The sequence below is a fragment of the Chaetura pelagica genome, unplaced genomic scaffold (genome assembly GCF_000747805.2).
Source record: "Chaetura pelagica isolate M959 unplaced genomic scaffold, ChaPel_1.0 scaffold269, whole genome shotgun sequence".
NCBI lineage: Eukaryota > Metazoa > Chordata > Aves > Apodiformes > Apodidae > Chaetura > Chaetura pelagica.
Genome location: NW_009954705.1, coordinates 414,040 through 428,318, shown reverse-complemented (window position 1 = coordinate 428,318; position 14,279 = coordinate 414,040).

The window sequence follows — 14,279 nt, the reverse complement described above, 5'->3', positions numbered from 1 at the left end:
GGTCCTGCAGATCACGTCTGATGTGTCGGAAAAGGAGGAGAAGAAAGGAAGATTAATTTCATTCCTTTCTCAAGTAGTTTTGCAAGGTTGGGGAGGAGTGGGGAGAGCTTGGGTTTGTATTTGAGATCTTATATAGGGGATGCCGAGGGGGGCTATCATATTATATTTAGCCTACTATCTCTTACCTTCTTTTCTACATTCATAATTCGCACAAGACTTAATTTTTCAAAGAACATATTTTCACTGCCAAGGGCTTTCTTTCTTTATTCTATTTGGCCATGTCAGATTTTTTAATGGATGGTTTTGCAGCGGGTCTTGATGAGTGATACATACTCACCAAAAGCCCAGAGGAGGAGGATCCATTCAAAAATGAATCCAAAGCAGCTTGTAACATTCTACCTTCTTGGGTCTCTTTCAACTTTAAAAAGCCTCCTACCACCACCTTCCTTTTCCCTTTTTTTTTTTTTTTTAAAAATTATTTTTACTGAAGTGGTATTTCAGATTTCTTAACTTTGTATAGATTCAGCATCACTCCAGGAGCAAAGTATAAATAAAATCTGTCACAGACAGCCCTCAGTGGTAACAGTTTGAATCTGCTCTTTCATCTCAGACCCCTAGTTGATCCTCCCATCCTGGGTGTCCTGAGTAGCTGTTTCTGTAAGTAGCTACTCACTGTCCCAAAGTTTTGCCTTGGCATTTCTCCCTTGACAGAGCATCAACCCAAATGAAATGGTGCTAATGAGCCATTCATTGCTGTCTTTTCTGCTTAGCAGCCTCTCTGATCTCACACAGCAGAGGCAACCTAGTCAGGCAGATGGAAATGCAGTTCTTAACATTACTTTTGCCCCTTACATTTGCCTGGAATTCTACCCATAGAGCTTTCAGTGTTGCAATATTTACTCTTCTTTGAGTCTTCTAGTATCTGACAGTCATCTGGCATCCGACATTCACTCAAAAAGAAAAGAGAGTTTGAACTCCCAGCAGTTCAAGTACCAGAAGTTATATAAGATTCAAATTACACCTGGGGACAAATTCCACACTTTGTTGTTCTGAAGTCTATCCAGATAGAGCTTGCTCCCACTGCTTTTGTTCTGCATCTTGCACAGTAGTTCCGTGAGAAAAACCCAGTTGATGAAACCTGACTTCCCAAGACTTGGTTGAGCAATTACCCAGTGTCTGAATGCAAACTTTTAATTGAAAGCACACCTGCAGCTCAGGCTTCTCCTCACAGTGTAAGGCTATGCCTCTCCCAGAAAACACACCTTGGCCAGAAACACAAGGTGGAATCAGGTTTGCTGCAATTCAAAGTTTTTTGTGTTCCAGGTTCTCAGCTGCAAGTATTATTCACGCAGACAGTAATGAATTGAGTCTTCTTTTTCAGTGCAACTCTCAAGTGTCCTTTATTCAAATGTCAACAACATCTTGTATGCAAGGTGTTACAAGCACACAGCACAGAGCCTTCCCAGAAACACAGGCAGATTGTTTAAGTGACCTTTAGTTGTGTTCCTCCCTGTTCACAAAACATGCGTTTTTTCAAGACTAATTTTAATTTTGGATGTTTAGGTTATCATCTGTATTTGAGAAAACCATTATGTTCTCTTGAACATTTTGTCCTTTAAAAAAAAACACTGCAGCTTTAATCCTGGCTTATAGTTCTTCTCCTGTAAATTTTAAACAGACTGCACAATATGTTTTGCCATACTAGCACTTAATACTCAAGGTAGTTAAGATGCAGTTGAAGAGAAACTGTTGCCTTAACAGCATTATCTTTTTGATCAAGTATTGCAGACAACTTTACAACAACTCTTCAGCATCCCAATCTTCATATGCTGAAGCCAGTTGTTCACAAGGACATGCAAAACGCACACAATAGGGCAGCATCAGTAGCATTCTCCATAACAAAGCAGAATATCGAATTGTCTATGCAGTACCTTTCCACAAGGACTTCATATGCTTCTGTGTAAAATTCAGTATGTTTATTCAAATAGCTATTTCTAAAATGGGGAGCCTGCAATAAACAAAAATTAGCAACTAGTTCACAAGTGGCCTTGTACTTAACAAAAAATTGTAGCTATGAATAAAGCTATGCTGTAATCTACAAATGTGCTATTATGGGAGCTTGACAAGCTCTCAGAAACCATTTGTTGAGCCTCTGAGGAGACAAGAGAGAACAGCAGGCTAGCTAGCCAGAACACAAAACCCTCCTGAAGGGTTATCAGCCTGCACATAGCAGTAACAGGCAGCATGACTTGCCAAGCTCACAAAGATGGAGGGCAGAGGGATGGAGAGAGCATGAGAGCCAGAGCACTGACTGAGTCTGAAACTGAAACCTTACTCCCACCCATTCACAACAGGCTTCTCTAAACTCAAGACTGCTTTACAGTGAAAGGATACCAGAAAGAAAGAAAGCTTTTTATTAGCAGCAAAGTTAAGTAACTTGTTGTTCCTGCTTCAGCTTCATTACTTTAGTTGGACAAACTTAGATGAATTTGGCTGCACTGAAGCTTAAAGGGAATTTCCAAGACTTAAATTAATAGAAGAGGGTGAACTGATTACCATCATCTATATCACGTCAGCATGCACCATTATGAGTATTTAAAAATATTACAAAACAAACTGCTGGCTGGGTTAGTTAATACTTAAAACAGGTATAAAAGAAACAGCCGATTATATATTGATTAAACAATCCTAACATACTTAGACAGTTCCAAAGGGACAACTTTGAATGAGATTTGACATCTCGTTAACATGGGCACTTTTCATAGAATCATAGAATCTTAGGGGTTGGAAGGGACCTCGAAAGATCATCTAGTCCAACCCCCCTGCCAGAGCAGGGTCACCTAGAGTACATCACACAGGAACTCATCCAGGTGGGTTTTGAATGTCTCCAGTGAGGGAGACTCCACAACCTCCCTGGGCAGTCTGTTCCAGTGCTCTGTCACTCTTACAGTAAAAAAATTTTTTCGGATATTCACCTTGAACCTCCTATGCTCCAATTTACACCCATTACCCCTTGTCCTATCACTGGTCATCACTGAGAAAAGCCTAACTCCGTCCCCCTGACACTCACCCCTTACATATTTGTAAACATTGATGAGGTCACCCCTCAGTCTCCTTTTCTCCAAGCTAAAGAGACCCAGCTCCCTCAGCCTTTCCTCATAAGGGAGATGTTCCACTCCCCTAATCATCTTCGTAGCTCTGCGCTGGACTCTTTCGAGCAGTTCCCTGTCCTTTTTGAACTGAGGGGCCCAGAACTGGACACAATACTCCAGATGTGGCCTCACCAATGCAGAATAGAGGGGGAGGAGAACCTCTCTTGACCTACTAACCACACCCTTTCTAATGCACCCCAGGATGCCATTGGCCTTCTTGGCCACAAGGGCACATTGCTGGCTCATGGTCATCCTCCTGTCTACCAGGACCCCCAGGTCTCTTTCACCTACACTACTCTCCAGCAGTTCAGCCCCCAACCTGTACTGGGACATGGTGTTGTTCTTCCCCAAATGTAAAACTCTGCACTTCCCCTTGTTGAATTTCATCATGTTTCTCCCCGCCCAACTCTCCAACCTATCTAAGTCTCTCTGAATGGCAGCACAGCCTTCTGGTGTGTCAGCCACTCCTCCCAGCTTAGTGTCATCAGCAAACTTGCTGAGGGTACATTCTATACCCTCATCCAGGTCGTTGATGAAGATGTTGAACAACACCGGTCCCAGTACCGACCCCTGTGGGACTCCACTAGTCACACACCTCCAACCAGATTCTGCCCCATTGACTACAACTCTCTGACTCCTTCCTTTCAACCAGTTCCTAATCCACCTCACTTCCTGGTCACCAAACCCATACCTGATCAACTTTTCTACAAGGATGCTGTGGGAGACGGTGTCAAATGCTTTACTGAAATCAAGATAAACCACATCTACCGCTCTACCATCATCTATCCACCTAGTAATTTCCTCATAGAAGGCTATGAGGTTAGTCAAACATGATTTACCCTTGATAAAACCATGTTGACTGCTCTTGATGACCCCCATGTCCTTGATGTGCCTGGAGATAGTGCCAAGAACAAGTTGTTCCATCACCTTTCCAGGGATGGAGGTGAGGCTGACCGGTCTATAGTTACCCGGGTCCTCCTTCTTGCCCTTCTTGTAGACTGGAGTGACATTTGCTATCCTCCAGTCCTCAGGCACCTCACCTGTTGCCCATGACTTACTGAAGATGATGGAGAGTGGCCTAGCAATGACCTCCGCCAGCTCCCTCAGCACCCTTGGGTGCATTCCATCTGGACCCATTGATTTATGGATGTCCAGATTACTCAACTGATCCCTAACCCAATCCTCATCTACCATGTCAAACTCTTCCTCTATCTTGACTTCTTCTGGGGCTATATGAATCTGGGGCTCATAGGGAGACCCTGCAGGAGTGAAGACAGAGGCAAAGAAGGCATTCAGCACCTCTGCCTTCTTTATATCCTCTGTCACCAGGGCTCCCACCTCATTCCTCAATGGGCCAATATTGCCTCTAGTGCTAGTTTTGCTAGCTATGTATTTGAAAAAGCCCTTTCTATTATCCTTAACCTGACTTGCAAGGTTAAGTTCCAAGGAGGCCTTAGCTTTCCTAATTGCCTCCCTACATCCTCTGACAACAGTCCTATATTCCTCCCACGTGACCAGCCCCTCCTTCCATGATCTGTAGATTTTCCTTTTCCACTTAAGTTTGCCCAGTAGTTCCTTCTTTAACCATGCAGGTCTCCTAGCACCCTTACTAGATTTCCTAACCATTGGGACGCTCTGATCCTGTGCTTGCAAGAAGTGGTCCTTGAATGTTGACCAGCTATCTTGAGCTCCTTTATTTTCTAGCACCCTGTCCCATGGGATTTCCCTTAATAGATGATTGAGGAGACCAAAGTTTGCCCTGTGGAAGTCCAGGGTTCTGGTCCTGCTGGGTATTTTGTTCCTTCCACACAGGATCCTGAACTCCACCATCTCATGATCACTGCAGCCAAGGCTGCCATTGACCACCACTGCTTCAACAAGGCCCTCCTTGCTGGTTAGTACAAGATCAGCAGCGCTCCTCTTCTAGTCGGCTTGTCCACCATTTGCATTAAGAAGTTATCATCAATGCACTGGAGGAACCTCCTAGACTGTGAAAGGCTGGCTGTGTGAGTCTTCCAGCAGATATCGGGGTAGTTGAAACCGCCCATGAGGACCAAATTTTGTAATATTTATTTGGACTAGTGCTGTTTAACATCTTTGTCAACATCATGGACAGTGGCATTGAGTACACCCTCAGCAAGTTTGCTGATGACACCAAGCTGTGTGGTGTGACCAACACGCTGGAGGGAAGGGAGGCATCCAGAGGGGTCCTGACAGGCTGGGAAGGTGGGCCCATGCCAACCTCATAAAGTTCAACAGGGCCAAGTGCAAGGTCCTGCACATGGGTCAGGGCAATCCCAAGCACAGATACAGGCTGGGTGGAGAATGGATCGAAAACAGTTTGGAGGAATAGGACTTGGGGGGTGTTGGTTGATGAGAAGCTCAACATGAGCTGTCAACGTGCACCTGCAGCCCAGAAAGCCAACCATGTCCTGGGCTGCATCAAAGGATGTGGCCAGCATGGCCAGGGTGGTGATTCTCCCTCTCTACTCCACTCTCCTGAGAACCCACCTGGAGTACTGTGTCCAGTTCTGGAGTCCCCAACACAGGAAGACCATGGAGCACTTGGAGCAAGTCCAGAGCAGGGCCATAAAGATGATCAGAGGGCTAGAGCACCTCTGCTATAAAAACAGGCTGAGAAAGTTGGGGTTGTTCAGCCTGGAGAAGAGAAGGCTCCAAGGAGACCTCATAGCAGCCTTCCAGTACCTGAAGGGGGCCAGGAAAGCTGGGGAAGGGCTTTTTAACAGGGCATATCCTAGTGATAGGACAAGGGGCAATGGTTATAAACTGGAAGAGGGGAGATTTAGGTTAGACATTAGGAAGAAATTCTTGACTGTGAGGGTGGTGAGACAGAGACAGGCTGTCTAGAGAAGTTGTGGATACCTTAACCCTGGAAGTTTTCAAGGCCAGGTTGGATGGGGCTTTGAGCAACCTGCTCTAATGGGAGGTGTCCCTGCCCATGCAGGGATATTTGAACTAGGTGCACTTTAAGGTTCCTTCCAAGCCAAACCAGTCTATTATATGATATTTCATATGTCTAGAAACAGTCAGTTCCTGTTCCCTCAACACATGCCCAGAAAGCACAACATTTTTACTTCAAATAATTTGAGCTGATCAAATACAAAATTCCTCATGGCAGCAGACTGGCAGATGACACATAGATAATAACTTGTGCACAACACACTATCTCATCTTAGGAGAGAACCCTAGCTGTAAGTACACTTCTAATCTGAACTTACATTTAGATAGTGGGTCATTCCACAATAAACCAGACAGTTTTTTAGAGAGAATAAATAAAAATCAGGCTCTTTAAGTGCCATTACTCACACAACTACGATGCAAGCCACAAAAAAACTGCAGCCAGAACTATTTCAGCCTGTGTGACTTTCAGACAGCAAGGGTGCAAGTCCATCTTCAAGCTAGCTATAAAATCAATATTCCTTATTTTTTTTCCTTATGGTTAAGACATATCTGATGGTTTTGCACATACTTGAAAGCAGTAGTTTCCACAGAATAGTTATCACCTGCAGAGACCACAAGCAATACTGTTTAAAGTCAGCAAAAAGGTTAAAGAATACATCCAGATATTCAACCACTACAGGTTATTCTTTTAGATTTTGTACTGGCCACCAAAGATCATGAAGAAGCATGAAAGGTGTTACAATCTCATCACACTCACCCTTAAAAGAGAAGGAGATACCGCCCTTAAAAGAGAAGAGGACACCACCACACCTTTCCCTCTTTCTTTGCCCCTGAGAATGAATCCAAATACTGCTCTATGCTGATCACCACTTTCACACCCAGGAAACTTTCCAAGTCTGACATTTTTCTGTCTCCAGATTGTTTGTTAACACAAAGAAGAACCCACTGTCATAGCCCACATCTAGTCTTGCTGTACAAACTGGTGCTTTCCCATGCAGATATTATGTTTAAGCTCTGAGCTCCTGAACCCTGCTGAGCTTCCCATAAACCTTCACCTCTTCCCTCACCTTCACCTGAAGAACAGTTTAGCTCCAGGTTCACCTCCACTTCCTTAACAACAGACAGCTTGTAACATTCACCACTTTGCTTCAGCTCACTAAACAGCAGCACACATTCTGCACTGCTGTCACAGAAGCAGACATTTTCAACTGTAGTTGCTTCTAGCATGCCATTACACATCTTGGTATTGATGGATAGCTCATGCTTGTCTTTCACCTCCACAACTTCCAGTGCATACTGTCATTCCCAATTCCACTCTTCCAGGCACTGCTCATGACTACATGCAGTCTTCATGTGGGCAGGCAAGGAAATTGAATGGTTTGTTCTGCCCTGAAGTACCCTCTGAATTTTTCAGAAGTCTGTGAACATAAATAGGATACAAACCTCCACAGGAATCATTCTCCCAGGTGACTAAGAAATGCAACACAATATTTTCTAGAATATTCAGTTGCCCTTCAAAAAAGCTCTTGCATACTGAGAAGTACATGCATGAAGGTCCATTTTTAGCACAAGAGGGAGACAAATAACCAAAACAAACACAAGAACCAACTCTCCACTATGCTTTGCTGTCAGTCTTGACATTTTGCAGTCAGCCACGTTTACCAGCCATTTTCTTTCCATTATTTTCATATCCAGTTACACATTAACTTAATGTGTGCAAAAACTAGGGTGGCATGAGGCTCTCAACACTGGAAATCAGTTCTCTTATGAGTCTAGAGGAAAAAGGACTATTTAAGATAAACTTCAATTATCTGTCTGTAACCAATGCTACTTTTGTTTTAAAAATTTAAGCCATTTTTTACACTCTCCAAACAGAAGACACCACCAGACCATTCAGCTATTCATGTGCCTCCTCCCTTCACCCATTCCAAATCAGCACACTCTATATGACCACCACTATGACAAATAACTATCACACTTCTGCTGCTTCCAAGGCAGCCATGAGAGGAAGCTAGAGAAGTCCATCTATCACTCATATTTCAGACTCTTGTAGAAAAATTCAGATTAACAGAATACTTTGAAATTAAAGGATTATCCTCCAAAATTCAGAACTGGAGCCAAGTTTGGAAGACAGGCTGCATAGCGAGAATATAGACACAGCAAACATTTTATTCTAAGTACATCAGACAAATGGTAAAGACTGAAGACAGCACTAATTTTGTCAGCACAGAACAAAGGAGATCTGTTAAGGACACGAAGGCATCTCTTTTCAAAGCTGGAGCCCAGTACTCCAGTATTCTTGCTTAAAAAAACCACAATGGTTGCTAATAGTTAGGACCAATATTCATGATCTTGTTTTCCAGTTCTCACTAAACTAATGCAAATAAAGGAAGACAAAAGGAGACTGCACCCTTCTGGAACTGGAGCTGCACTTAACAGTATTAACGATAGTGGACATGAGAAGACAGAGACCACATCAGCAGCCTGTGCACTGCAAAGCATGCTTGATTCATCTAACTACAGCAACAGTCTCCTTCCCAAGTAACCACAATCCACAATGATAAGGATCCACAGTAGAAAGAAAGAATCCCAATCCCAAGAAAGCTGTTGGGGGGAGAAAAAATAAAATCATTATTTTATTTAGAAGATGCTGCTATCCAGACCTTGCCAACTGATGTCCTGCTACTTGACTGTGTAAAATTATTTTGGTGGAAGATGGAAACATCTCAGTATTAACTGGCTATTCAATTATCTGCTTCTTCACTGTTTCAGGCATACCAACTAATGGCTTGAAAGTCAGGAAGTTCAGCAAAGAGCCAAATTTTTATCACCATTTTGATATTCACAGTTGCACAACAATCACCTTTTAATGCCGAAATGGACACATCCAGGCTGTATAAACTGGAGGTCCTGTGAAGTGCACATCACCATGTCTGCTTTGTGTGGCAAGGTTGTACTCCAACAGTGTGCAATGACAACCCTGAGTCACTGTACCTTCATTATGATTCCACTGTAGTCTCCAAATTTCAGCATAGCTAAAAGAACTTATTCTTAAGAAACAAGAGATCTTTCACAGCTTCTGCTCCAGCAATCTGCAAATTAGAGCTCTTCAGATTCCAGTGATAATAAAAAAACATCTCTGTTGGTTTGTTGTTGTTTGGTTTTGTCTGTTTGTTTTAAAAAAAACAACTTCTGAAAGACTTCAAAACAGAAGAATCAAAGAATACCTAAGAGCTATAGTGAACATACTACCTCACTACCTTCTTTATAATCAGCACCCTCAAAAAGTATCCCCTATTTCCTGTAAGAAATCAAGCACAATAGTACATGCCCCCATTATTTACATGTATTATTCTAAGTTATAAATCCAGAATAAAAGCAAATACAGATCTTTGGTGTTTGGCAATACTATTCTCACACCCTCCTTCATGCACTTGCCAAAGACTTCAGTTAAGAATGAAACACTAGCTCCTGGCTGTGCCAGCTCCACCTTTGCTGCTGACTATGAAAATAAACCAACACATCTGTGAAAAAGTAACAAAAGAACACACCAAAAAGGGTCCAATAGCCACAGAAGGACTCACTCAACTACATGACCTTAAAAGTCTTTAAGGCTTGGAGCCACCTAACTGGGTGAGAAGGGAAGAAATCAGATGGGAAGACAGCTATACAAGTGGTTAACCATAAAAACTAAGGAGAACAAGACTTCATGCAATACATCATGCATACCTCATTATGTAGATATAGTTTAATTAGGAACTTTAACTACTGTGGTAATGGATCCAAAAAATACTTAGGGCATATATTTTAACAAGATAATATCACATATTACATACATAAATAAAGCCTGTGGCATTTAAAAATTCCACACTACTGTTCACAGGAGTCACAAGCCAGAGGCTTGCATGTCGACTCCACAGCTCTCACTACCCGCCCGTGATCTGCACCAACTGCTTCTGTTCAAAAGGGTTAAAATCAACACAGATGAACATTCAGCCAAGAAAAGCCAAAAAAACTCCAAAACCTTATGTCTACTAAAATGAGAGATGACAAGAGTTGTTTAGGAGCTTTTCTGAAAACTAAGAGCCTGAACTTCACGATACAACACCTGCAAGGTTTGGTATGGAATGAACCAAAAAGTTTTACGTCACAGAAGTCAAGAGTCATTGTTTCACTTCTTGCCAATTAAAATTTCTCACTAATCCAGAACTAATCTGGTATCAACCTTATGAAAGGTCAAGTGTTCAAATAAACAGAAACCTAAATTCCTAAAGTAAACAAAGGTGGGCTCTTCTGCATGCATTACAGAGCTTGGTCTGATCTCTTAAGACAGCAGCCTAACTTTCCAAGAGACTAAAAAAATCTTCCAGTCAAGGACTGGGGGGTCTTAGTACAGATCAAGATCTTCAATCATCTAATCTTTTGCTGATGTAATTCAGAAGCCAGATACTGCCTAACAGTGGCATTTAACAGTTTCTTAACCTCATCGGAAGTACATTTGATAAACAGGAAAAACTAATATTTGGAAACACTCCAAATTGGCACTGAAACAGTGACAAGGCAGTCCTGCTCCACAGCACAGGCTTCTGTCTCGGATCCCTGACCTGTAGCTGTTTCATAAAAACAGAAGGGACAGCAGAGTGAACAAAAGAAAGCAGAGCAAGATCAATCCACTGAAACTGGGTACCAGTACAGTTAGCCCAGAACCAGTTAACACACTGTCAGCACAGAGAGTCCAGCCTGGCTCCAGCCCCTGCTACCACAGCCTGCCCATACCTGGCACTCAGTTCCCAATGAGCTTTCAAGGAGTCTGAGCTGGTCAATTAAAAAAACCCACAAAACTGTGTGTTAACCCAACAGACTGAAAACTGCTGGCAAATTTGCCAAGTCCAGCATAACTCAAATATGTAGATTTAATACCTGGCCTGAGCAACGTTCCTGAGGGAGCATCAAAATAGTACATAAAGCAGATTCTGTGCAGGAAATAACTAGTATTTTATGGGCCCAAAAAGAAGTAAACTACCACGCTAGCAGTATAGATGAGCAACAGTTTCTTTCTCTGAAGAGTGATGTTCAACATCCCATGCCTGTGTTTCCTTCCTGGTATCTGCCCTTAAGAGTCAACTCCCTTCTTGCACACCTTTCTGCTATAAAAACACACCCCATCAATTCACACAGTTTGTCCCAAGTAGGTTTTAGAGCCCACTACAGGTATTGCACTGATGAAAACGTGACAGGGCCACCATTTAATAAAAAGTCAGAATATTATTTTCAACCACAAAGAACACAAACTTAAAAATGAGAGACTAAAGCATTTGAGAATGGAATGCAATTTTGCTGCGGGTAATGCACAAGGTACAGCTCAGCTTTAAGGCTTGACATTGTTACTCAGCTGATCTGACATTCATTTTTGGCAGCAAATACACAAGAAACCTCCATGGAGCTGTACGTGGTGATCCTCTAAGACAGACCAGTCCAGACGTTGTGCCTCAACATGTGGCAAAGGGCACCTCAGGCCTGGGCTGGCTTTTTTGTTGGAGAACGGCATAAAAGCATGTCACAGCCTCAGCACGTCACTAAAGCCCAGACTATAGAACATCCCTTTCACTCACTAGGAGGATTCTCACTCCTTCAAGATTCCTATGTGACTGTCCCCCAAAATGCTGCCTTATAGTTTTAATGACATACAATTAACTTCTTCAATTAGGTCACACAGCTGCTATCTAGTTTTCAACTGCCACACTGCACCTTGGAGGCAGCTGTAAGAGGAAGGAAAAAAAACAAAGGGGGGAGGAGGAAATTGCAGTCATACTAAAGGCATTAACTCCTACTACTATTAAATTGGATTTTTATCACCAAGGGCTTTTAAACATACGTTGCACAAACTGAATTACTAAAGTATAGTTCTTTTCTGTGTTTATTCTATTCATGAGACATACATTTGTAGATTATGTCATTTAAGAAAAAACTGCCCCAATATTTTTCAACAAAATATTTACAGTCCTGCAGTCTGTTCCTCAAATTACTCTAAAAAAAATACGGTGTATATTAGTACACTTAAAATATTTGTGCTATTTAAAATAAAAGTTAGAATCATGTAACAAAGTTTGCTTTGAACTTAAAAGGTTCAAAGGAAAAAACTGTGAAAATTAACTAAAACATAGCAAACAGTATGTAAAGAAAGTTATACATACTACAAACAACTCAAAAAGCAGGTTATTCATCCACCCATATGTATCATTTGGAGAATACTGAAACAAAGAATATTTTTTCCAGTATTTGCACAGTACAACACAAAACCATTGAACTCTGTTTCATACTCCCCCCAGTGCAAGATATAATGTCTGCCCAAATGTTACCACAGCTTCAGGGAAACAAAATGTTATTACACATTTGCTTTTGCAATTTAATTGATTCCTTTGGATAAAGGGATATAAATAGAACCCTTAACTTTAATCCTAATTCCATCCATATAATTTAAGAGTAATATATACCAGTCTACTACAATCTACAAAAGCATCTGTTTCTATTTTAAGTATTTTAGTGATTGTCCAAGGGCAATTACACAGCATATTTAAAAGAGAAAGTTTTCAGAAATCTGGTAGGTACGGGAAGGACAAGGGAAAGGGAAGGGAAAGGAAGCATTAAATGAACAAGGCAAAGAAGAAAGAGACAATATACATTGTTCACCTTTTTTCTTTTTTTTTTTTTTGCAAGCTCTAATCAAATATCTCACATTCACCAGGGAGTGAGAGGATTTAAAATCGTAAATTTAAATCATACCGGTTCAAGGACTGAGAAGAAATTCTACTTTAAAGTCACCTTTGAGTAACTACCCATTTTTAAAGCACACAATTCCATTTATTTGAAATGTCTCAACCCTACTACTAGCCACTCTAAACACACTCAACCGAACAACATCAAGCAGACTGATGATTTCACCAAATCCATGTTTGAATGTATGCCTCCCCAGTATCCCAGGCTGAGTTCCCTACAGGCTGCTGCAGTACAACACGCTGAACAGCTGCAAAGATTAGATGCAAAACCTGATGCAAACACTAGAAATGGACTTGTACCTTTCAGTATTTCAGTCTGGTTTTCCTACTACAGGTCTCCTTATCAGCACTGAAACTGAGGCTGGCTGTCCCAGCAAATGTAAAGTAAGAAGACTTGAGCTTGTCACACTCAAAATAGTTTCTTTCTCTTCTCCTCCCAGCAAAAAAACCAGAATGTAGGTAAGATAAGAATTTCTCCTATGAACAGGTTGAAGGATCAAAATTTTAGTAGAAAGGTAGTTGGCTGGTTCATACCAGCAAACAAAATTCAGGCTGAAGTAACTGCTGCAATTAATATCAGCATGTTTGAGACACAGACAAGACAAGGTGCAACGAGTCCCACTACAACTCTTCTGCAGGTAAAGGCTGAAGCATTTCTAGAATTAAAGCTTATGTAAACAGAACTGGATCGTATTTCAGTGATGACTGACCACAGCCTGCTGTAGTAGGTTTTTTATTTATCAGATGCAAAAATAATACCCAGACTTGAACTACACCTTCTTTGAACAGAGCACACAGAACACCACTGTGATGAGACTGTAACAGAATTAATGGATGCTTTTTGAAATTCAGACCCTGTTAGAAGAGCAGCCCGTGCCTCTCCCTGCCTCTCCTGCTGCCTACTTCCTTTTGTTCTGCTGTTCAGCAAGTGGTGCCATGTCATGGACGAGGGAAACCGAAATGACAGTTTATTGGATCCTGCTTCAAAACGTTTATGCAAAGAAATGTGTTTGCTCAGTTCTGTACTGGAAACTGGTCACGCAAAAAAGCTTTTTTTAAAGCCCACTAGAGCCCCGGGAGGGCCAGCACACGTCGGCTCCTGAAGCTGCAGGCACAAATACCCAAAATGGTGACTACAAGTAATAACTCAGACAAAAAAAAAGCACTATAAAAAGCGGAAAGAACCAAGCCCTGCGAGGCGGACGGTCGGGCTGCACACACCGAGCGGCCACCTGCGCATTCACAATCCCTTAAGCCTTTTCCTCAACCACATCCATTTTCTCCAAGACCTCCCCGTGCCCAAGCGCGGCTCCAGCGCTGCCCTGAGGGCCGGCAGCGCTCAGAGCGACCCCCGGGGAGCGGAGCGCGGCCCGGAGCGCTCCCCGCATGTACCGGGGCAGCAGCCGCGGCGGGGCCGGCGGGCGGGGCG